This window comes from Solanum stenotomum, chromosome 6, assembly GCF_019186545.1.
Source record: "Solanum stenotomum isolate F172 chromosome 6, ASM1918654v1, whole genome shotgun sequence".
Taxonomy (NCBI): Eukaryota; Viridiplantae; Streptophyta; class Magnoliopsida; order Solanales; family Solanaceae; genus Solanum; species Solanum stenotomum.
Genome location: NC_064287.1, coordinates 44,140,177 through 44,165,782, shown reverse-complemented (window position 1 = coordinate 44,165,782; position 25,606 = coordinate 44,140,177). Strand labels below are relative to the sequence as shown.

Sequence of the window (25,606 nt, the reverse complement as noted above, 5' to 3'; positions counted from 1 at the left end):
AAATACAATGAACTGATGTATATAAAAATACAATAACTGCTGTGTATAAAAATACAATAACTGCTGTGGGAGTTTCTCTAACCGACAACCATCACATAAGAGCTATAGTGATGATACAACGATCAACCTCACGCTGCCAGAGCATCTTATACCCGGCCAAAGGTATAAGACCTGAACTGCCTAATGGATCCACTAGTCTAATCTGAAAAGGATTCATCTAAAAGTATGATCCTTTTCTACCCATGGTGGCTAACATGGTTCTATGGGGGCTGTGGGTTCTTTGAACGCTCCCCCAATTCGGTGCTCGATACTACTCCCAAAATGTACTGGCTCTTATGTTTTTAAAACATATTTATTCCTGCTGATATGAGATAATTACTCAAAACTAGCCCGAAGGCCCCTTTGGAAATCTCAGTTTCCAACCTTATTCAAATGTAAAGACATTTCTTTAAAACTTCTTTGGGAATACATAGTTCCCTAATAACTTTGAGAAAAGAACTCAACTTTAAACTTTTTACTTTCCTTGAACTCTTGGCTTGATGTGAAACTCTTAACTTAACATGAAACTCTTAACCTTTGACTTGACTTGAAACTCAATACTTAACTCGGAACTTGAGTCTTAGAATGAAGTTAAAACGTTCAATGAAGACTCTTGGAAAACCTTAAAGACTTGCTTTGACTTCACTTGACTTGGGAACACACTTTACTTGAATTGGAACTATCTTTCCTCGAATCGAAATTATGAATTCAAGGTGTTCGATCACATATTATGGAGGGATTCTTGAACTCTTAGACGTACTTTGGAGTGTCGGAAACAACTATAAGACATAGGCATAATACTTTGGAACAAGCATGAGAAGGTGAGGAAAGAAGTGGGGAAACTTGGCTGAGACCTCAGATTTCTGTTGGCACAGGTGGGACTTACGGACTCCATCGACGGACCGTAGATGGACTTACGGTCCGTACTGCAGGTCCGTAGATCACTTCAGAGATTTTCCCCAGAATTCATTTACGGAAATGACTAAGTGTTGACCTACGGTCCTGACTTACGGTCCGTAGGTCAGATCACGGACCGTAGATCGTGACCGTAGATCGATGTCCCAAAACCCAACTTCTGTCCCGATCGACGGTTGACCAGTACGGACCGTCAATCGATCTACGGTCCGTAGGTCAGGCCCGTAGATGGGGATCGATAGCCCAGAAATGTCTGCAATTGCTGGTGATTCAACTTTGAAAAGGGCATACCTCTTAGAATCATAATTTCCTCAACATACCATAGGTTCAACTTAATTACACAACCTCAATCATGTCTCACAAAGAACAATAAGTTCATCAACACTACCAACAACATCAACAACAACTAACAACTTCAACACTTCAACAACAAACCCCAATCTTTTCTCAAATCATAAAGTAAACTTGGTATGTGTGAGGGAAAGGATCAACCCACACGAAAAGAACTCACATACATCCTAGGGATCACCCCCGATGACAATCCACGACGATCTTGACTAAGCTCCTCTTTTTCCTCTTCTCTTCTTCTCCTTCTTCTCTTCTAAAATCTCAAGAACCCTAACTCTTTATCTTCCAAAAAGGGACAAAATGATCCAAAAATCATCCTAACTCAACAATATGAGTTCAATTAAAAAGGTTTGTGAAAGGACCAAAATGCCCTTAAATTTCCGGACGGATTTCCCTTCCAACTGCCCAACTTCTAAAGGGCATAACTCCCTCATACAAACTCGGAATCGAGCAAACTCGGTGGCGTTGGAAAGATCGCTCCACGAGCTTCGCAACCATAACTGGAATTACTCCTAACTCATCCTGAGCTAGGAGTTACGACTACTCAAAATTGGCCAAAAACTCATTGATTTCCATACTTAGCCAAATTTCCATCTTTTCAAGCTCCTTCAAAGCCACTTCAAATTGTCGGATGTTACAGTATATGCTCTTCACTAATGGAAGATCAAGAAATAGCATCCATCTCGGTGATATACAACCCTTTCAGAATTCTTATTCATAAGTTGACAACAGATAGTAGTATAAAGTATAAAGTTGCCAGTAGAATGAAAGGAACGATGTGTTTTATTGATTGTAAACTAAGTATATATAGATTCTGTACAACTTCTACAGCAAAGAGATAAACTAAGAAAAAGGTAAGACTTATCTATAACCTATATATAAGGAGGAAGTTACAACAGAGTCCTAAAGAGAAGACACTACTAAATCTGATCCGTTATTACGCTCGCAAGTTGGTGGTGTCAACAATACCCAACTTGGAAAATTGCTGGACAAAAGAAGCTTTGGGAAGAGGTTTTGTGAGTATGTCAGCCACTTAATCAGCTGAGTGAAGGTGGTGAACTTCAATATCCTTGTTCTGAACTTGTTCACGAACAAAGTGAAAATCAATGGCGACATACTTCATCCTACTATGAAAGACTGGATTGGAACAAATGTAAGTGGTGCTGATGTTGTCACAGAAAACCTGTGGAACTCCCTTAAGTGAAAGCCGAAGTTCATGAAGAAGATTTCTGATCCAGTTGGTTTCTGCAACAGCAGCAGCCACAACTCTATACTCAGCTTCTGTAGAGGACTGAGATACGGAGCGCTGTTTTTTGGAGGCCCAGGAAATTGGTGTGTTGCCCAAGAAAGTGATATAGCCAGAGGTAGAAGTGCGATCATTTGGATCACCAGCCCAATCTGAATCTGAATAAACAACCAAACGGAAATATAGAGCTTTGGCAATTTGTATGTATTGGCAGGTGTGACAAAGATAACAGAGTAATCGCTTGACTGCTTTCCAGTGAGAGTGGCGTGGATTGTGCATAAATTGAGAGAGCTTGCTAACTGTGAAGGCAATATCAGGACGTGTAAAGGATAAGTAGTGCAACTTTCCAATTACCCACCTATAAAGAGTACCATCAGCTGGAGGATCATTCACTGAAGCTGTCAAAATGGTAGTTGAGGTCATAGGTGTAGGAGCTCCTTTACTGTCTAGCATGCCAACATCCTCTAAAAGATCCATGATATACCTGTGTTGTGACAAAAAAGGACCAGCAATAGAAGAGATAACCTCAACACCCAAAAAATAATGGACCTGTCCAAGGTCTTTCAAGGAGAAACGAGTGGAAAGACCATCGATTATATGACGAACCCCATTAATCTGATTGCCAGTGATGATTATATCATCCACATAGATAAGAACATAAACAGTGAATCCAAAATTATGTAAAATAAATAAAGAAGAATCAGATTGGGACTTGACAAACCCAACAGCTAGCAAATAACTTTTGAGCTCATTGTACCAACAATGAGACTTTGATCTTCAAAGCCTGGTGGCTGCCTCATATAAACTTCTTCCTCAAGGCTTCCTTGTAAGAATGCATTATTGACATCAATCTAATGGATTGGTCAGTTGTACTGCGTCGCAATGGTAAACACCAACCTAATAGTAACTGGTTTGACTACCGGGCTGAATGTGGAATGGAAGTCTAAGCCTGGACGCTAGGTAAATCCCTTTGCAACAAGACGAGCTTTATACCCGTCAATGGAACCATCAAATTTATGTTTTATACGAAATAACCACTTGCACTCAACCACATTCATCAAAGGAGTAATAAACCAAATCCCATGTTCGATTCCTAACAAGTGCATCAAATTCAGCTTGCATCGCTTCTCTCCAATGAGGGTGAAGACATGCTTGTTTGTATGTATGAGGAACAAAGGACGGAGAGTGTTGAACACTGACACTAAACTGCTTGGGTTTGAGGCTATTTGTTTTGGAGCTTGTGACCATGGGATGACTTGAAGTTGTCACCACGGGTGAAGGATCAGATGGAGTCAAAGCAAGTACAGGTTGGGAAAGGTTATTGGCAGATGACTGAGAAGGTAGGGTGGTGGGAGGTATAGGGGAAGGGAGTGGTAACACTGAGGTACTTAGTTGTTGGTGATTTTTGCGTTGATAGGTGATTAATGGTCTGGGTGACGGTGGGGGCTGAGTATTATCTGGTGGTGGTGTAATGGTGTGTGGCAATGAATGAGAGGATAAAATCTGAGAATTACCTGATGCAACGGAGACACCTTCTGATCTGGCAGGCATTGAGTTGGGCAGTGGAGAGTGCATGGGCAGAGCATCTGGAAGGGGATGACAAGAATCGAAACTTGATGGTTTATTAGTCACAGGCAGAACATCAGAACAAATTTCCCAAGCGATATCAGTGCTCTGTTGGATTTTTAGATTCAAAAAAAATTTATGAAAAGGATAAGTGTCTTCCAAAAACTGAACATCCCTAGATAAGTACAATTTATTTTTGACGGGATCAAAACATTGGTGGCAGTAATGTTTATTAGAAAATCCTAAATATACACAAGGAGTCTATTTTGGCTCTAACTTATTTTTGGCATTGGTTTAAGCCACGGGTAACATAAACAACCAAAAACTCTAAGTGATTCATACTTTGGAGCATCGTGAAATAAAATTTCATAAGGACATTTATTTTGTAAATTTGGAGTGGTTAGACAGTTTATAAGGTAGACTACTTGGTGACAGGCAAAACTCCAAAAAGATGAGGGCAATGAGGCTTGATGCAACAAGGTTTTGGCAGTCTCAACTACATGCCTGTGTCTACGTTCAACTGATGCCACTCTTTGAGGCGTGTATGGTGGTGTCACTAAGTGTTCAATACCATGAGTTTTGAGATATGAGGATAAACCTTGGAGCTCACCACCACCATCAGTATAGAGAGACATAATTTTGGTTTGAAACCGACGCTCAAGTAAGGGATGTAAAGCTTGAAAGACATCAAAAACTTCCTTTTTTCATTTTATAGTGAACAACCACATGTATTTCGAGTACTGGTCAACAAATAAGGCGTAATATCTCTTGTTATCAATTGACAAAACAGGAGATAGCCCCCATAAATCAGTATAAATTATTTGCAATGGCCATTGACTTTGTAATGAATTTTCAGAAAAAGGTAACATGTGCATTTTATTAGAATAACACGAATTACAAATGGAAGCGGTTCTAGAATGTGAAACTGGAAGAGAAAACTGATGTAAAATCATGTTTAAAGTACGATGATTAGGATGGCCTAAACGACGATGCCACAGGTGTAGATGAACGATAAACATTGCATTGAGGGGTAAGATGTGCATTGCCGGACAACCACTCATATAGCCCATCTCGATTCTCCCCACGAAACAGAGCCGCCTCTGTACTCAGATCCTTCACACAATAAGAAAAAGGAAAGAATTCAATGGATGTATGGTTATTGCGGCAAAATTTGGAAACAGAAAGAAGATTATTTTTTATAGAATGAGAACATAAAGTATTGAGAAGCTTAAATTGCTGATTCGATGTACTTAAGTTAGTGCTACCGGTATGAGATATTGGAATGGTGTTACCGTTCCCCATTGCTATCTCCTCTGGACCATGGTAGGTATGCACATCAGTGAAGTTTTGTGCATCAGAGGCCATATGATGAGTGGCGCCTATATCCAAGGAGCCTGTTTGGTTGGAGATCAAGCAACATAGTTTGCCCGGGCTTGTAGGTGATCGTGTGATTGTGATCTGCAAACCTTCGGAGAATGACCAGGACGGTCACACAACTGGCACTTCAGAGTGTGGTCATAATGCTGCTGTTGGTTATTGTTGCCAGCACGCCATGGTTGAGCACGCCTTGATTGGTTGGTGTTGGAATTTGCATTTAAACGCCTATTAGAGGTGTTTCCTTGGAAAGGATGCATGTTTGTTTGCTGTGCAATAGCAGCAGTTATCGGTGTTGAGAGTGGCTTCTTTGCTTCTTCATGTTTGATGAAAAGTTCATGGTCAAGTAACTTCTCATAAAGTTTTGGATAAGAGATAGTAGAATCTCTTACACGAATAGCAACTGATATTTCATGAAATTCAGGTCCAAGTCCAGTGGGGATTTTGACAATCAGTTCCTCATTGGACACAGGAGCTCCAGCAGTGGCAAGTTCATCACAGAGAGATCGAGCCTGGTGTAGATAATCAGAGTAATCAGCGACATGAAGGGTTTCTTTTGCGATACGAGCCAGACGATCGCGCAAACTAAAGATCCTTGTTTGCAATTTTTTGGCATACGCAATGTGCAAAGCATCCCAAGCAGCCTGGGAAGTGGATGCAGCGACAAACATAGCAGCAAGAGTTGGATCAACTGAGGCCAAGATGGCATTTTGAATTAGTTGATCTTGGTGATACCATGAAACAAATGCAGGATTTTCGACGTCCTGATTATTTTGAGCCACTGTACGAGCAAAGGGCTGGGCGAGAAACGTCGAGATGGTCAAAACGGTTGTGACCACGCATAAGCATGGACACTTGTGCTTTCCAAAGGGAAAAATTGTGGCTGCCAGTTAATTTGATTGATAACTGGGTGACAGGATTAAACTGAACAATCATTGTATTGGCATGGAGTTTGTTACAGTGATGTTTGGGGCCATTTTTATGGGAAGGGTGGGAGGGTTTCTCGACAGAAATTTACTCGTGAGAGTTAATTGGCTCTTGATACAATATAAAGTATAAAGTCACTAGTAGAATGAAAAGAACGATGTGTTTTATTGATTGTAAACTAAGTATATATAGATTCTGTACAAGTTCTACAACAAAGAGAAAAACTAAGAAAAAGGTAAGACTTATGTATAACCTATATTTAAGGAGAAAGTTACAACAGAGTCCTAAAGAAAAGACACTACTAAATCTGATCCGTTATTAAGTAGCAGTACTAACTCAAGTCTGTAGGTCAAAGCAATATCATACATCTTGGTGCTATACCGACGTTTCAGAATTCATATTCTCAAGTTGACAGTAGATATGAGCAGCAACAACTCAAGTCTGCAGGTCAAAGCAATAACATCCATCTCGGTGATATACCGACTTTTCAGAATTCATATTCTCATGTTGTAGCAACTCTTGAAAAACTTGCTCCACCAGGGCCGGTCACATCAACAGCCTTAGTACGACCATCACTGCCAAACTCAACCTCGAACGCAACTATATTGCCATCAAATAGGCTATGGAAACACTTAGATCTGATACCAGACTAGTGAATGAAGAGATCGTCACTAAGCCACTTGACGGTTCCCTTAGCCGTATGTCCACTCTCACCCGCCATTCTCACTAACAAAAAGAAACCCTAAAAACCCATTGTGTGTCTCCTTTAGAATTGTCACCGTCACAAGAAAATAATCTAATACAGTCGTTGGTCATTTTACTTATATTAGATTGTTTTCTTGTAACAGTGACAATTCCAAAGGAAACACACAAAGGGTTTTTAGTGTTTTTGTTTGTTAGTGAGAATGGAGGGTGAGAGTGGACAGAGGGATAAGGAAACCGTGAAGTGGTTCAGTGAGGATCTCTTCATTCACTAGTCTATTATCAGATCTGAGGGTTTCCGTAGCTTATTTGATGGCGACACAGTTGAGTTCGAGATTAAGTTCGACAGTGATGGTCGTACTAAGGCTATTGATGTGACCGGCCCTGATGGAGCGAGTTTCTTAGAAGTTGCTACAACATGAGAACGTGAATTCTAGAAGGTCGGTATATCACTGAGATGGATGTTATTGCCTTACCTGCGGACTTGAGTTGCTGCTGCTCATATCTTCTGTCAACTTGAGAATATGAATTATGAAAGCTCGCTATATCACCAAGATGGATGATATTGCTTTGACCTGCAGACTTGAGTTAGTGCTGCTCCTATCTGTTGTCAACTTAAGAATATGAATTATGAAAGGTCGGTATGGAGATATATGTTTTTCTTGATCTTACACTGGTGGAGAGAATATACCACTGATTCAATTCACCCCAGTCAATTTTTCTAACGAATTAACTCTGGTGCAAGCATGCTTACTGTTAATATATATCTATATTAGAGCATTTGTTACAAACTGCTAAATTAGACCAGTGACCAATATACTCTTTATTCAAACTCACTTACGTGATGGGATTCTTAACTGCTCCAGTATCACTAGCTGGCAAGTAATCCTCATTCTCCAGCTTGGTGTATTTCTTGAAGGAGTGAACTTCCCTTCAATTGTGTGTACACTCTGAAACAACACATACTAGTAGGCATCATCGTCTTCAGCTATCAGAGATCATTATCGTCCTTAGCTATGGAACATCACTGAATTCCTATAACTAGACTATGCAAAGTGGCATAGCAAGAGTATTATCAGTACAAACAACGCAACTAGTAGGCATTATCGGTCGACCCGAACCTACTACATAATATGTAGTAGACATTCAGAAGGGAACATACAGTATGAAAGTTTCACCACCCCAAGTTTCTATCCACATGTTTTCATCATCCTAGGTATAATACCGATAAACTAGTACGCTTTGAATCCAACCAACTACCTCATTCCACTGTCAACTCAAATATTTAAACATTTGACCCTCTTGTCATTCTATGGCTTCCCAAGTCTACATATTAGGTCACCATAATTTCAAATCACAGCCTAACCCTTCTATCACATTAATATCCACAAATATAAGACCACCATAATGCAAAATAATAGCCTAACCCTTCTACCATATTAATAATTACGAATATCAGGTCATCACTAGCCCTATCAACCAACTTACTAGTCTTTCTCAATTTCTCATGCCAACTCCCTGACCCTTTTGGAATAGTACATGAAACTAACACCTTTGACAAACTCATCCATCTTGACTCACATCCCCATTATCATATAAGTTCTAAAAACACTGGACAACCATAACCAGTCCCAAAAGATGTTTCTGAAACAAAAAATGCCAAAAAATGAAATTATGGAGTGTTGGTTACAACAGCTACGAAAATAAAACGAGGCAGCATAATTTTCTTACCTCTAGGGATGTTCCATTCAAGCAAAGGGGCTTAATGATTCTAAAGATTGGGTTCACATTAAAACACTCAAATGTAATTTTACAGCTGCTAAGGATAGACAAGTTCTCAACTATTGGAGAAACCAAATAACAGAATCAATATCAACACAAAATGTCAACTCCAAAGTCTCGAGCATTAACTGATTAACTGTTCATTTTTTAGTCCTATAGTACAGGCAATTGCAGAATCCTCTAACTGAAGACTAAAATGATTGGGCAATTGAGTACCAATAGGCAGCTTAAAGATACACCTTGATAACTTCACATATGTCAATGTTTCACAAGTAAATATTCTATGAGGCAACACATATTTTTCATCATTGGCCATATCTAGATTAAGCTTCTAGATACCATGATTTGAGACAAAGGTGTCTATCCCGGAGAGAAGATACAATCCCAGAATATTTCCAGTATGTTAAGGATGAGAATTTTATGAACTATGCTAGCAACGTATAAGATATGTACTTAAAAAAATAGGGGATCAAACACAAGATTAGGTTTTGATAAGATTCTAGCTCTTGCAGCGTATTTGATGGGCATTAACTCTAGTACTCTATATAGTATGTCTGTTGGTAATTCAGAAATAATAGATAAGGGTCAACTATATGATTTGTCACTACATTGTTTTTCTTTGATTTTTTGAAATTCAGGGATCCTCACTACATTTCACTGACTATGAAAAGTTGTAAACAAATAATTACAGCCATAAGATTGTAATTTATCTGCTTTTGTCATATCCTACATTATTACAGTGATGTGCTTTTCATACATTAGTGAGTTTGAATAAAGGGTATATTGGTACTGGACTAATGTAACAGTTGGTAACAGACCCTCTAATCTAGATATTAACAGTAAGCCTTTTTGTACCTGAGTTTATTCGTTAGAAGAACTGATTGGGATGAAGAATCAGTCGTATATGCTCTTTACTAGTGGAAGATAACGAAATAACATCCATCTCAGTGATATACCAACCTTTCAGAATTCATAAGTTGACAACAGATAGGAGCAACACTAACTCAAGTCTGCAGGTCAAAGCAATATTATACATCTTGGTGCTATACTGACCTTTGAGAATTCATATTCTCAAGTTGAGAGCAGATATGAGTAGCAGCAACTCAAGTCTGCAGGTCAAAGCAATAACATCCATCTCAGTGATATACCGACTTTTCAAGAATTCATATTCTTATGTTGTAGCAACTCTTGAGAAACTTGCTCCATTAGAGCCAGTCACATCAACAACCTTAGTACGACCATCACTGCCAGACTCAACCTCGAACTCAACTATGTCACCTTCTAATAGGCTAGGGAAACACTTAGATCTGATACCAGACTAGCGAATGAAGAGATCGTCACTAAGCCACTTGACGGTTCCCTTAGCTCTCTGTCCAATCTCACCCGCCATTCTCATCACTAACAAACAGAAACCCTAAAAACCCATTGTGTGGTTCCTTTAGAATTGTCATTGTTACAAGAAAACAATCTAATATAAGTAAAATGATGAATGACTTTATTCGATTATTTGTTTGTCACGGTGACAATTCCAAAGGAAACACACAAAGGGTTTTTAGGGTTTCTCTTTGTTAGTGAGAATGGCGGATGAGAGTGGACAGAGGGCTAAGGGAACTGTAAAGTGGTTCAGTGAGGATCTCTTCGTTCACCAGTCTGGTATCAGATCTGAGGGTTTTCGTAGCCTATTTGATAGCGCCACAGTTGAGTTCAAGATTGAGTTCGGCAGTGATGGTCGTACTAAGGCTGTTGATGTGACCGGCCCTGATGGAGCGAGTTTCTTAGGAGTTGCTACAACATGAGAATGTGAATTCTAGAAGGTCGGTATATCACCGAGATGGATGTTATTGCCTTACCTGCAGACTTGAGTTGTTGCTGCTCATATCTGCTGTCAACTTGAGAATATGAATTATGAAAGCTCGCTATATCACAAATTAAGATGGATGATATTGCTTTGACCTGCAAACTTGAGTTAGTGCTGCTCCTATCTGTTGTCAACTTAAGAATATGAATTATGAAAGGTCGGTATGGAGATATATGTTTTTCTTGATCTTACACTGGTGGAGAGAATATACCACTGATTCAATTCACCCCAGTCAATTTTTCTAACGAATTAACTCTGGTGCAAGCATGCTTACTGTTAATATATATCTATATTAGAGCATTTGTTACAAACTGCTAAATTAGACCAGTGACCAATATACTCTTTATTCAAACTCACTTACGTGATGGGATTCTTAACTGCTCCAGTATCACTAGCTGGCAAGTAATCCTCATTCTCCAGCTTGGTGTATTTCTTGAAGGAGTGAACTTCCCTTCAATTGTGTGTACACTCTGAAACAACACATACTAGTAGGCATCATCGTCTTCAGCTATCAGAGATCATTATCGTCCTTAGCTATGGAACATCACTGAATTCCTATAACTAGACTATGCAAAGTGGCATAGCAAGAGTATTATCAGTACAAACAACGCAACTAGTAGGCATTATCGGTCGACCCGAACCTACTACATAATATGTAGTAGACATTCAGAAGGGAACATACAGTATGAAAGTTTCACCACCCCAAGTTTCTATCCACATGTTTTCATCATCCTAGGTATAATACCGATAAACTAGTACGCTTTGAATCCAACCAACTACCTCATTCCACTGTCAACTCAAATATTTAAACATTTGACCCTCTTGTCATTCTATGGCTTCCCAAGTCTACATATTAGGTCACCATAATTTCAAATCACAGCCTAACCCTTCTATCACATTAATATCCACAAATATAAGACCACCATAATGCAAAATAATAGCCTAACCCTTCTACCATATTAATAATTACGAATATCAGGTCATCACTAGCCCTATCAACCAACTTACTAGTCTTTCTCAATTTCTCATGCCAACTCCCTGACCCTTTTGGAATAGTACATGAAACTAACACCTTAGACAAACTCATCCATCTTGACTCACATCCCCACTATCATATAAGTTCTAAAAACACTGGACAACCATAACCAGTCCCAAAAGATGTTTCTGAAACAAAAAATGCCAAAAAATGAAATTATGGAGTGTTGGTTACAACAGCTACGAAAATAAAACGAGGCAGCATAATTTTCTTACCTCTAGGGATGTTCCATTCAAGCAAAGGGGCTTAATGATTCTAAAGATTGGGTTCACATTAAAACACTCAAATGTAATTTTATAGCTTCTAAGGATCGACAAGTTCTCAATTATTGGAGAAACCAAATAACAGAATCAATAGCAACACAAAATCTGAACTCCAAAGTCTTGAGCATTAACTGATTAACTGCTTTTTTAATCCACTAGTACAGGCAATTGCAGAATCCTCTAACTGAAGACTAAAATGATTGGGGAATTGAGTACCAACAGGCAGCTTAAAGATATAGCTCGATAGCTTCAAATGTGTTAATGTTTCACAAGTAAATCTGTGATTTTGGCAACACATATTTTCCATCATTGGCCATATATAAATTAAGCTTCTAGATACCATGATTTGAGACAAAGATATCTATCCCGGAGAGAAGATGAACCCCCAAAATATTTCCAGTATGTTAAGCATGATAATTTTATGAATTATGCTAACAGCAGAATCCTCAATATATTAACATACTTAAAAAAACAGGGGATCAGACACAAGATTAGGTTGTGTAAACCATAACAGCCTCCAATGTTTTGATAAGATTCTAGCTCTTGCAGCGTATTTGATGGGCATTAGCTCTAGTACTCTATATAGTGTGTTAGTTGGTAATTTAGATATAATAGATAAGGGTTAACTATTTGATTCGTCACTACATTTGTTTACTTTAATCTTCAAAATTCGGGGATCATCATTACAATTCACTGACTATGAAAAGTTGAAAACAAATAATTACTGCCTTAAGATTGAAGTTTATCTGCTTCAGTCATATCCTACATTTTTACAGTGATGTGCTTTTCATACATCAGTGAGTTTTAATGAAGGATATATTGGTACTGGAGTAATCTAGCAGTTGGTAACAGACCCTATAATATAGATATTAACAGTAAGCCTGTTTGCACCTGAGTTAATTCATTAGAAGAACTGATTGGGATGAAGAATTAGTCGGATATGCTCTTCACCAGTGGTAGATCAAGAAATAGCATCCATCTCGGTGATATACAACCCTTTCAGAATTCATATTCATAAGTTGACAACAGATAGGAGCAGTACTAACTCTAGTCTGCAGGTCAAATTAAAGCAATATCATAAATCTTGGTACTATACCGACCTTTCAAAATTCATATTCTCAAGTTGACAACAGATATGAGCAGCAACAACTCAAGTCTGTAGGTCAAAGCAATAACATCCATCTCGGTGATATACCGACTTTTCAGAATGCATATTCTCATGTTGTAGCAACTCCAGAGAAACTCGCTCCATCAGAGCTTGTCATATGAACAGCCTTAATACGACCATCACTGCTAGACTCAACCTTGAACTCAACTGTGTCGCCATCAAATATGCTACGAAAACCCTCAGATCTAATACCAGACTAGTGAATGAAGAGATCCTCACTGAATCGCTTCATGGTCTCCTTTGCCCTCTGTCCACTCTCACCCGCCATTCTCACTAACGAAGAGAAACCCTAAAAGCCCATTATGTGGTTCCTTTGGAAATGTCACCGTCATAAGAAAATAATCTAATATAGTCGTTGGTCATTTTACTTATATTAGATTATTTTCTTGTAAGGGTGATAATTCCAACGGAAACACACAATGGGTTTTTAGGGTTTCTCTTTGTTAGTGAGAATGACGGGTGAGAGTGGGTAGAGAGCTAAGGGAATCGTGAAGTGGTTTAGTGAGGAACTCTTCATTCACTAGTCTGGTATCAGATTTGAGGATTTCCATAGCATATTTGATGGCGACATAGTTGAGTTCGAGATTGAGTTCCGTAATGATGGTCGTACTAAGGCTGTTGATGTGACCGGCTCTGATGGAGCCAGTTTCTTAGGAGTTGCTACAACATGAGAATATGAATTCTGGAAGGTCGATATATCACCGAGATGGATGTTATTGTCTTACCTGCAGACTTGAGTTGTTGCTGCTCATATCTGCTGTCAACTTGAGAATATGAATTTTGAATGCTCGCTATATCACCAAGATGGATGATATTGCTTTGACCTGCAGACTTGAGTTAGTGCTGCTCCTATCTGTTGTCAGCTTAAGAATATGAATTATGAAAGGTCGGTACAGAGATAGATATTTTTCTTGATCTTACACTGGTGGAGAGCATATACGACTGATTCTTCATCCCAATCAATTCTTATAACGTATTAACTCTAGTGCATGCATGCTTACTTTTAATATCTATATTAGAGTATTTGTTACAAATTGCTACATTATTCCAGTGACCAATATACTCTTTATTCATACTCACTTACGTGACGGGATTCTAAACTGCTCCAGTATCACTAGCTGGCAAGTAATCCTCATTTTCCAACTTGGTGTAGTTCTTGAAGGAGTGCATACCCCTTCAATTGTGTGTACACTCTGAAACAACGCATACTAGTAGGCATCATCGTCCTCAGCTATCAGAGATCATTATCGTCCTTAGCTATGGAACATCACTGAATTCCTATAACTAGACTATGCCAAGTGGCATAGCAAGAATAGTATCAGTACAAACAACGTATACTAGTAGGCATCATCGGTCGACCCGAATCTACTACATAATATGAAGCAGACATTCAAAAGGGAACATACAATATTAAAGTCAGACCACCCCAAGTCTCTATCCACATACTTTCACCATCGTAGGTATAATATACATAAACTAGTACTCTTTCAACTCAACCTCCTACCTCATTCCACTTTCAACTCTAATATTTAAGGATTCGACCTTTTTGTCATTCTATGGCTTCCCAAGTCTACATATTTGGTCACCATAATGTCAAATCATAGCCTAACCCTTATGTTAATATGTATGCATCCACTAACGATCAATGGACCTGGTCCCTTGACACAACAAGAACAGTAATAAAGGCACAACCAACAAAGTAAACAACATACGCAGTTTACGTGGAAACGCCCTTGCTCAAGGGCGGTGAAAACCACGACCTGCACTCACAAGATTTCAACCCAACTTCATTTCTCTTAAACGGAGCAATGATTCAAATTACAACACTTGCAACCTAGGAATTAAACTCAAAATCCCTTCCCCCTCAATGTAGCAACTCTACTACAAAGAAAGAACTAAGCAATAACTCTATTGCCCACTAAGCCACCTAACTCTAGATAACATAGACTTCAACTAAGCAACAACTCTGTTGCCCACTAAACCACCTAACTCTAGATGATTTAGAATTCAACTAAGCAACAACAATGTTGCCCACTAAATCAATTAACTCTAATTGATTTTGACTTTTTCTTCTGAAACAAACAAAGATCTAATTCATTTATAGCACATGAATAGATTTACAAGATAAGCACTGATGTATAAACCCTAAGACAACTAAGACACAAGCAGCTCTATCAGATCCCTGTTGCTCTGGAGGAAAATACTTCTCGAAAGGAGTGGTTTTTTCTTGAGTTCTTGAATATTTCAGGAATACAAAAACTGAGGTTGTGTCTATTGAAAATAAACTTATAAAAATAGACACAACCTTAGAGGCTAGGTATTGGCCGAGGATTCTGTCATGCTCGGGAGTCATGCACCAACTTCTGTACTTTTTCCAGATGTCATTTTTCACGTATTGGCACAAAGGATCAGCTCCCCTTACAAGATCCCTTTGTTTGTCAATCATCCAAACTAAAAATAACATTTTCCCTCTTTTTAATGATGACAAACACACACAACCATATCAATACCAATGCGTTCCCCCTCTCATCAATACTCTTCTCTCCCTTTTATGAACTAGTCAACTTTCTATCCTATGCAACCAATAATTCCCCCTTTTGGCATCACAAAAAAGAAAAACAGTAAACCAGGATTAAGAGTAAGCCTATAAAGCAAGATCATAGCATATGGCAACATATATAGCAGAAAAGCAGAGATATAAGATAAATCAAAACAAAACAGGAATCCATTTCATTGCAAAAGAGTAAGCATTCACTACATTAAAAATAAACTACTAACAGAACCCCGGGACACTTCCCACACAAAAACAAAAGGGAAGGAAAGAAAGGGACTATGAGGAGGGAGGCTTTTAAGTGAGGGATTGGATGACAAGAGTAAGTCGATCATTGGCCGTGTCATGAGCCTTGATCAGCTTCTCTTGAAGATCAACATTTTGAGCCAAGAGACTTCCATTCTTCATTCTTAATTCATTGACTTCTGCTGTACCAGGTCCCTCTGTTTTTTATTTTGCCAACTGAGCCTTCAACAAGGCTATCTCAGCATCCTTGTTGCTCACATGCACGGTCATCTCCTCTAGTTCATGCTTAAGTTGGCTTTGTTCCACCACTAATTGAGACATCTTTCTCAGTTGCCCTGTTTTGCCTTCCATGCATTCACACTCAACCAGAGTATTTAGGGAGAAAGATTGTTTCCCAGTACCTATAGTAGCCATACCCCATGCCATGCTTACCCTTTTGTTCCACCACTGTTTTATGCATATGCTCCATGAGGGCTGGAAGATTCAGAAGGCCAAACTTGCAAAGGGCTTCCATTAGAAATAAATCAGCCGTAGAGGCAACTGTTCTTTTCTCAGACCTTAGAAGAGTCATTTTACCGACAAACTCAAACAGTAATTGGTAGGCTCCCTTCATGAGTTTCTTTAAGATTCCCGTACAATTCATCTTTGGGAGTTTGGTACACTCATTTGCAAAGCTTTTGTTGCATGTTTTTCCTACCACGGATCTGATCCCTTTTTTGGGCACATCCAAGATTTCCCCCAATCTCTCCTCATTCAGATGAAAACTTCTGTTCCCAACCAGTATATTGAGGCTTCCATCCTCCGTGAACTCCACATTATAGTAGAATTCCCTCACGTGTTCTTCATGCAAGATAGAAGATTTGGTCATGAACAAGTGAGTCCATGATTAAATCTTAACTATATCAGCTAAGGTGCTCATACTAGGCTTCCGAATGATCTTAGGATCAAAAACTCTTCCACTTAGGACCTTTTGCATTCTTAGATTTGTAACAGTGTCCTTTTTGGTATATTTTTTGCAGCTTTCTTCCATTGGTACTTGGTCCCTGTTTTGACTTGGGCTCAGAGTCGGGAGACACTTCTCTTCCCCTTTTGGATTTCTCATTTCTTTTCTTCTTTGGTGGCTCTTTCCCTTTTCCCTTTGTTGTAGTGTCAACCTTTGTGACAAAAGATTTTCCAAATTTTGGTTTTCACTTTTTCTTTCTTTGTTCCTCCTTCTTTCTTTGTACTGCAGCCAGAGTGATATCCTTCAACATTGTATCACTTTCCGAGTGCTCATTTGAAACATTCACAACACCTTCTACTGGGATCACAATCTCCTCATCTCCCGTCTCTCTTCTTCTTCAAATTTCAGTAGTGCTGGATTTATTTGCCTTCATGGCATCACTCATAAGTTTATGAGTGGAACCCCTAGTAGAGGGCTTCCTTTTTGGTGTCTTCTCCACGACTTTCTCCTTTCCCTTTTTAGTGACAGGGACTATTCTTCTTTTTATGGCCCAGCGTAGAGGAGTATTGTCCTCTTCATCGTCCTCTGAATCACTGGATGGTGGTAGTCCAATATTAGGAGTTCTGTCAAATACTGGTTCAGTATCACCAAGAAGATCTTCTACGAAACTACTCCCATCTTCATTTCTTGCTCCTTCTCTCATTTCTGTCATACTTTCCACAACTAAGTTCTCACTTGCAGTGAGAATGTTTGATTCAGAGTACCTGTTTTCTGGAAGATCTCCTTCGAACAAATAGTTAGCTGACACAGATGGTTGATGACCAGGTTGAAACGAAGGGGCTGGGTTATTTAGATCTATAGAAGATTGTAGAGTAGGACTATGGGGTTCAATAATTTTGACTTGAGGGATGGTCGACATTTTGGTTGGAGATGGAGCATAAGAGGAAGTGTAGAAGGAGCACAAGAGGATCTATTTCATTTAGGGAGTCTAGCATTTGCTTAAATAGAGAGGGTGATTGAGACATATTTGAGAGGAGAAGTGAAAGAAGAATAGGGGAAAAATCGATTAGGGTTTTTAGAAAGTTTAGGGGAAAGAGTTTGAAATATCTGAGAAGAGAAATGGAGGGAAGGAGTATAAAAAGAAATGAAAGGCTGTGTCAGGTTCCTGATTAGATGCAGCGCTTGGACTTAAAATGATGGGACAACGGTCAGAATGGACAATGACTGACACGTGGAGGTCACAACGGTTCTCATTATCAGTTAAAAAATAATGTAGAGAGTGCTAACCTTTAGACAGGACTAGGTCCCTATCTGCAAGTTGAGAAAGTTGATCCTTGAATAGTTATGACCTTCTCTTACTCTTGCGATTCCTCGTGAGTGTATACTTGTAAAAGGTACACGATTGATCTTACAAAAGGAAAGCATTACAAATAACGAGGATACCTACCCTTCTGATCATAGCCAATGAGGGTTGGATGATTTGGATAAAATCAGCTTAGTCTATTTTCATAATTCCCAACTTCAATCAGTCACTCTCAAACTGATCCTTGCTTAGAGCTTTAGTAAATATGTCAGCAATTTGATCTTCAATTCTATAGTATTGCATGCAAATGTTCCCTTTTTCTACATTATCTCTCAGAAAGTGATGTCTCATATCTATATTGTTGGTCCTTTTATGTTGAACTGGATTCTTCCCCATATTGACAGCACTTGTGTTGTCACACATGAGTGGAATGGTGTGAGCGAGTATTCCAAAGTCTTTAAGTTGCTGTTTTATCCATGGTAGCTGGGCACAACAAGATGCAACTACTACATATTCTGCTTCAAATATAGAGAGAGCCACTGAATTTTGTTTCTTGGTTCCCCAGGATATAAAAGAGGATCCCAGGAAGTGAGTTATTCCTAAAGTGCTCTTTCTATCCACTTGATATCCTGCATAATCAGCATCTGCATATCCTATCAGTTCAAAAGAATCTCCTGCTAGATAGAATAGGACCAGGTCCCCTGTCTTCTTCAAGTATCTCAAAATCCGCTTGACAGCCTTCAGATGTGACTCCTTGGGACATGTTTGAAATCTAGCACACATATCCACACTGAAGATGATGTCAGGTCTGTTTGCTGTTAAGTACAAGAATGATCCGATGATCTCTCTATACATAGTTTCATTCACTATAGGATCAGAATCACCTGCTCCCAACTTTGAGTTTGTACCTATGGGAGTATCAATAGGATTAAAATGCATTATGTGAAATTTCTTCAACAGCTTCTTTATGTACTTTTCTTGACAAATCTAGGTACGACTTAAGGTTTGCTTGATCTGCAGCCGAAGGAAAAAACTCAGCTCTCTCATCATACTCATTTCAAATTCACTCCCCATTAGTGAGGCAAATTCCTCACATAGGACCTCAAAAGTCGCCCCGAAGATAATATCATCAACGTACACCTGAATGATGAGCAATTATTTGCCTCTTATCTTCAAGAAGAGAGTATTGTCTATCTTTCCTCTTTTGAATCCATTTTCCAGAAGAAATTTAGACAACCTTTCATACCAAGCTATGGGAGCCTGCTTCAGTCCATAAAGAGCCTTGCCTAGTTTCAGCACATGATTTGGGTAGTCGACATCCACAAAGTCAGGTGGTTGCTTCACATAGACCTCTTCCTTCAAGTAGCCATTTAAGAAAGCATTTTTTACATCCATTTGAAATAACTTACATTCCATGAAGGCTGCAAATGCAATAAGTATTTTGATAGCCTCTATTCTAGCCACAGGAGCAAATGTTTCACCAGTCAATGCCTTCTTATTGATTATATCCCTAAATCACCAATATTGATTTGTTTCTTATGATGACACAATTTTCATCTAGTTTGTTTCTGAACACCCATATGGTCCCTATGATAGTTCGGTCAGGAGGTCTAGGTACCAGGTGCCATACTTTACTCCGCTCAAACTGACGAAGTTCATTTTGCATGGAGTTTACCCAATCAGCATCTTTCAAAGCTTCCTTGACATTTTTGGGCTTAATATTAGATATAAACGCTGAGAATTCCACTAGACTTCTAATTTTGGATCTGATTTGCATTTTAGAGTTCAATGGAAATATGAGATTATCAAGAAGATGAGAGGACCGATGCTTCCACCTTGACTTAGCATTCAAGGGTCAAGGTTGATCTACTTACTCCTTTTCATCTTCAGAATCATCATTTCTAGGTTGAGGTGAATCCTCAGAATCAACATTGTTAGACGAACCGAGGCTCTCGTCAAGCTTATCATCTTCATTTACTTCTTCAGTTGGATCAGGTTCAACAATGTCAAGATTTTGACTTCTTTCAGCTTGTGATTCATTCACCCCGTCTCTCTGAATCTGAAGAAGTTCTTCTAGCTCTTCATCATCCTTATGCTTTAGATCTGTGAGATCACCAATTTCATAAAAAATCACGTGAACACTTTCTTCAATGCACAAAGTTCTCTTATTGTAGACTCTGTAGACCTTGCTGGAAGATGAATAACCTACAAACACTGGATCAAATTTTCCTACATCATCTTTCCCACTGTTTAACACAAAACATTTGCACCCAAAATCCCTTAGATAACTCAGCTTGGGCTTTCTGTTGTTGAGTAGCTCATAAGGCATTTTGTTAAGTAGAGACCTGATCAAACATTTGTTGGTCACATAACACGCAGTGTTAACTACTTCTGCCCAGAAGTTCTTAGGAAGAGTTGAATCTATGAGCATGGTTTTGGCAATATCAATAAGAGTTATGTTCTTCCTTTCAACAACACCATTTTGCTGAGGCGTTCTAGGAGCTGAAAAGTTATGGTGAATTCCATTTTCAGCACAAAAGTTGTCAAACTTTGCATTTTTAAACTCAGTTCCATGATCAGACATGATCCTTGCAATCTTGCAGTTTGTCTGAATCATTTTGACAAAAATCATCAGCACATCATATGTCTCATCCTTGGACTTGAGAAACATAGTCCAAGTGAACCTTGAGTAACCATCCACCACCACCATAATATACTTCTTTCCACCTCTACTTTGAATTTTCACAGGCCCACACAAATCCATTTGGATTAACTTGAGAGGTCTTGAGGAACTTACTTGCTTCTTTGATTTGAATGAGGATCTGGTATGTTTACCTTTGACACACACATCACACACCTTGTCATTACTGAACTTCAGATTGGGTAAGCCACGAACCAGGTCCCTAGAAACAAGTTTGTTTAACAAATAGGAGCTCACATGACCAAGTCTTCTATGCCATAAGTTGGCTATTTTCACTTTGGGCACTGAGACAAGTTAGATCATCTCCTTGAGCAGTATCTAAGGGTGGCAGTTGGGGTAGGGCAGGGAAGGGTGGGGCAGGGCACACCCTTAATAGGGCAGGGCAGGGAAAAATCTATATAGGGCGGGCCAGGTAAAGATTATTTATTTACAATACATAACGGGGCAGGGCGGGTAACTGGTTGTTTGCGGTTTTCTTGAGAATACAAGAGAGTAGAGATATTTCTGAAATTTGGCAAGCCAAAAATATAGCTTTTGGAATATATTCCAATGTAGCAAGTGTCAAAGTCACTACACTATGAAACTGTTTGGTATGTTTTTATTATGAATCTATTTAATTTAATATAGTATAATTAATTATGACCAGCAAATAAAGTTTCTGGTGAAAAATAATAATATTAATAGATATTTGTAAAACAAATGCAATACTAGTGTTAAAACTTAAAAAGTTTATCAAAAGAAATTAAACGAAATTCATTCTTCAAAGTAAAAAATAAATAAGAAAAATGGAAAATAACATAAATGGGGAGAGGCAGGTCTTAGCAGGGTGGGTTAGGGCAGGGAAATTTTTTAAATAATGTTAAATGGGGCAGGGTAGGGCGGGTCAAAATCTTGGCAGGTCAAGGCTTGCCCCGCCCTATTGCTATTCCTAGCAGTATCCAGGTCAACCATATACATATTCTTGCGTCTGCAGGCAATTAAAATCACCTCCTTTGTTGATAGATTAGTAACAATGTACTTTTCTGATAGAAATCTGACCTCATTGCCCTTATCACATATTTGAGACACGCTGAGAAGACTATATTTCAGTCCACTTACATAATAGATATTCTCAATAGAGTGTTCAAACGATTTTCCAATTCTTCCAACTCCAAGAATATAACCCTTCTTTCCATTACCAAAAGAGACACCTCCACCTTAAAGTGTCTTGAGTGAAAGGAAGTTTTCAGTTTTTCCATTCATATGCTTTGAGCATCCACTGTCCATGAAACAACACTGACTACTACTTCCTCCACTCCCTTGCAACAAAGATCAACTGTTAGACTTGAAAACCCATTTTAGTCTGAGTCACCAGTAAACAGATAGAGGCATAGAGGCATGATGAGAGAATTTTTTGTCCAATGGGGCAGAATAGTCTCTCATATTAGAAGTTCTAGAAATGGGAGCAGGTCCTTTGTTCTGTGTAACTTTCTGTCTTGAGTAGACAAAGTGTTTTTCTTGAGACCTTTTAAAGGCTGGACAATCCTTTTTCAGATGACCATTGCAACCACAATGAAAGCACAACAGATTGTCAAACACAGACACATACTTGATGTGAGGGTTATAGGGAGGACTAATGTTCAAGCTTCCTAAACCCTTCCCATTACTTTGACCCTGACTAGTAATATTGGAAAGTAATTTAGAAAAATTGGTCCATTTCAGAGATTTTTTCAGTTCTTTTCTGAGACCGACCAGGTCCCTCTCCATTTGGTTATTTCTCTCCAAGGCCAATGCAAGTCTAGTTTCAGCAGTATTCAATCTGGTTTCTAGCTCTATTTGCAAGTTACTNAATTTAGAAGAATTGGTCCATTTCAGAGATTTTTTCAGTTCTTTTCTGAGATCGACCAGGTCCCTCTCCATTTGGTTATTTCTCTCCAAGGCCAATGCAAGTCTAGTTTCAGCAGTATTCAATCTGGTTTCTAGCTCTATTTGCAAGTTACTAGCCTCTCCCTTTCCTCTGCCACATTTCTCACTTAACATCTTTAGTTTTTCCCTGAGTTCTAGGTTTCCAGTCTCCAGAAGTGTCAATTGTTGTTCCGTAACCGACATATGATCAACCAATGCTACCTTTTCTTCATGGAAGATATCTAGGTTGTTGTTCATCAAGTCCTTTTCAGTTGTTAACTCGATAATAATAGAGTCAATCAAAACAGCTGCTAGATTCCTCAACTTTCTAACAGAGTAAACATTCAAATTTTGTTTAAGGTCAGAAAGAGTTACTTCTTCCTCAACTTCTTCATCATCAGATTTTTCCATGAAAGCAAACATGGTATCAAACATATCTTCATCATCTTTAACTGCAAGCATGGAAGCATCTTCAGGATGTTCTGACTCTTCTGAGTCAGTTGAGGAATCACCCAGACAGCAAGAGCTTTCTTCACAGCATTGTCAGCTATAACTTTTCTTCCTTTCTTATCAGGGATTGGATCCCTTCTCCTGTCCTTATCTCCTACGGGCCTTGGGTGGTCTTTGTGTTCGACCTTGAGCATAGGGAAGTCTCTGGTGAAATGCCTTGGCTTTCCTCAATTTCTCACGCCAACTCTCTGATCCTTTTGGAACAGTACATGAAACTAGCACCTTAGACAAACTCATCCATTTTGACTCACATCCCATTATCATATAAGTTCTAAAAAACCTGGACAACCATAACTAGCCCCAACACTTAAATCATACACCAGACCCCTATTATCTGCCTAACTTAACAACCACCATTTTAATAAACCAACAACATCATGATAAATAGAACCATAATTTACAAACAACTAAAGAATTGAGTCCCCATAAACTCAACCCAGTAATTAAAACAATTATCATCACAAGTATAACATAGTTCAGACTCCCAGTCCTCACCTTGGATTCATATGCACGATCCACAATACCATAAACACATGCAATCACATGTAACAACAATCACGAATACATAGACTTGCAGTCACAATATCTTGAAATCAACCAATACCTAGAATCAACCATTGCATGAAACATGTCACACATGAGCACAAATGCAAATACATGGTCCTCTCGTGGAACCAAAACATATATACCTGGTCCTCTCTGTTATACCTCATTTTAACTCACATCAAATAGTGTACAACATATTGGTGATTCCTAAATTAATTAACTTAAGGAGCTGCCACCTAATTATTTTTAAGGTAAATTAGGACACCTAAATATTTACCTAATGTAATGCTGCTGAATCCAACTTATGGTCTACTTAACTTATGTGATTCTAGGTAAGAGTTCTAGTTATCATAAATGAAAGAGGTTAAGCATCCTTAAGATTCGCTAAAAATGATTACCAACCAAACTTAGGTTAATTATTAAAACTACAGATTGAGTTCTAAGAAATTAGTCAAAGAATTACGTTGGAAAAACACGTCAATCTTAAATCAATTAGCATACTTGAAACTTGAAAAGTCTTTGCATTTGAAGCAGAACAACAAAGACTTAAAAAAAAAAGATTTGTTGCAACTAAAAATAAAGACTCATTGCTTTAGAACTCTTATTTTTGTTTCAAAAGAAATCTAAGTAGAAAAAACATGAATGAGACCAACTCCTAGATATTTTAACTTGGACATTGCCATATCTGAAGAAAATTTCAAATGCTCTTCGCGTGAAAGAGATAAAAAATATTCTTTAAGAAAATGATTTCAAACTCTATTTAAAATGTTCGCAAGTCAAGTTATATACAATTAGATTTATAAAACGACTTAAAAAGAAACTAAGACGGATAAGGTAATATAATCTTAAAAAAAATATTCGCTGAAATAATACTAATTACCCCCCTCTAAAGACCAAGTGTCTAAGACGGATAAGCTAATATAACGTAAAACAAACAATCACATGAGAAAAGAAAACGATTAATTAACCTTAAAGCGAGCTAACAATGATCAGGTCGATCCTTCTTCTCCCTTATTTTTTTATTGCTTCAACTCGGATGCTTTTCAAGAGGGGGTGAACTGAATGAGGAGATAGACGCGGATTCCAAATATAGCGACAATATCGAGTCTCACAAGGAGACTTCTCGTGGCATCATGAGTCTTTTATAAAGACTCCATTTTCTCCTGCTCATGCAAATAAAGAGAGTAAGAAGAGATTAGTAAGATGATTCAACTTTATACAATATCAAATAAATAAAAAATATTGCCAAATAACATCATACGACGAATACACTATCCAAAACATTAAATGTCGAACGAGACACGTCTTGCAACTGGCTACTTTGAACCGAACTCAAAATTGATTTAGATTATAACATCTTTCTTAAGCATAAGACAAACTCAAATCTCATCATATTTAAGCTATAACTTCCTAAAGGTTCAAGTGAAAACTTAAGCCATAATCCTTCACATTTTATATATGCCATTACTTCAAACATAGAAGAAACTTATACATATAACTCCAATACATATCATATTATCATATATCATATATTATTAGGAGTGAGAAGCTCCTAACCTCAAAGTCAGATTACCATTTTATTCCTATACTATATTAAAATATTACAAAATATAATAATTAATTAAATAGTAAATAATGAAAGTCATTTTTTTCCACCTTTTCCTATTTAATTACGGTTTTTCACATAATTACTCTCTT

The 25,606-nt window shown here is 38.3% G+C and overlaps 2 protein-coding genes across 3 annotated transcripts in view; both read right to left on the bottom strand.

Annotated features, from left to right (window-relative positions):
• LOC125867603 (uncharacterized protein At4g28440) overlaps positions 1 to 21,069 on the bottom strand; it is a 162,608-nt gene extending 141,539 nt beyond the window's left edge. The window contains exon 1 of the mRNA XM_049548156.1: positions 21,065 to 21,069. The gene's annotated coding sequence lies outside the window, so the exon portion shown is untranslated. The remainder of the gene's footprint in view (positions 1 to 21,064) is intronic.
• The window catches only part of LOC125867599 (nuclear transcription factor Y subunit B-1-like), a 38,474-nt gene that overhangs the window by 9,312 nt on the left and 3,556 nt on the right, over positions 1 to 25,606 (bottom strand). The window contains exons 3-4 of one of the 2 annotated variants that reach the window (XR_007446657.1): positions 24,877 to 25,071; positions 23,370 to 23,966 (exon numbers count right to left, since the gene is read on the bottom strand). The gene's annotated coding sequence lies outside the window, so the exon portion shown is untranslated. Of the gene's footprint in view, positions 1 to 23,369; positions 23,967 to 24,876; positions 25,072 to 25,606 lie in introns of those variants that run through there. The other variant, XM_049548151.1, reaches the window with a different exon arrangement.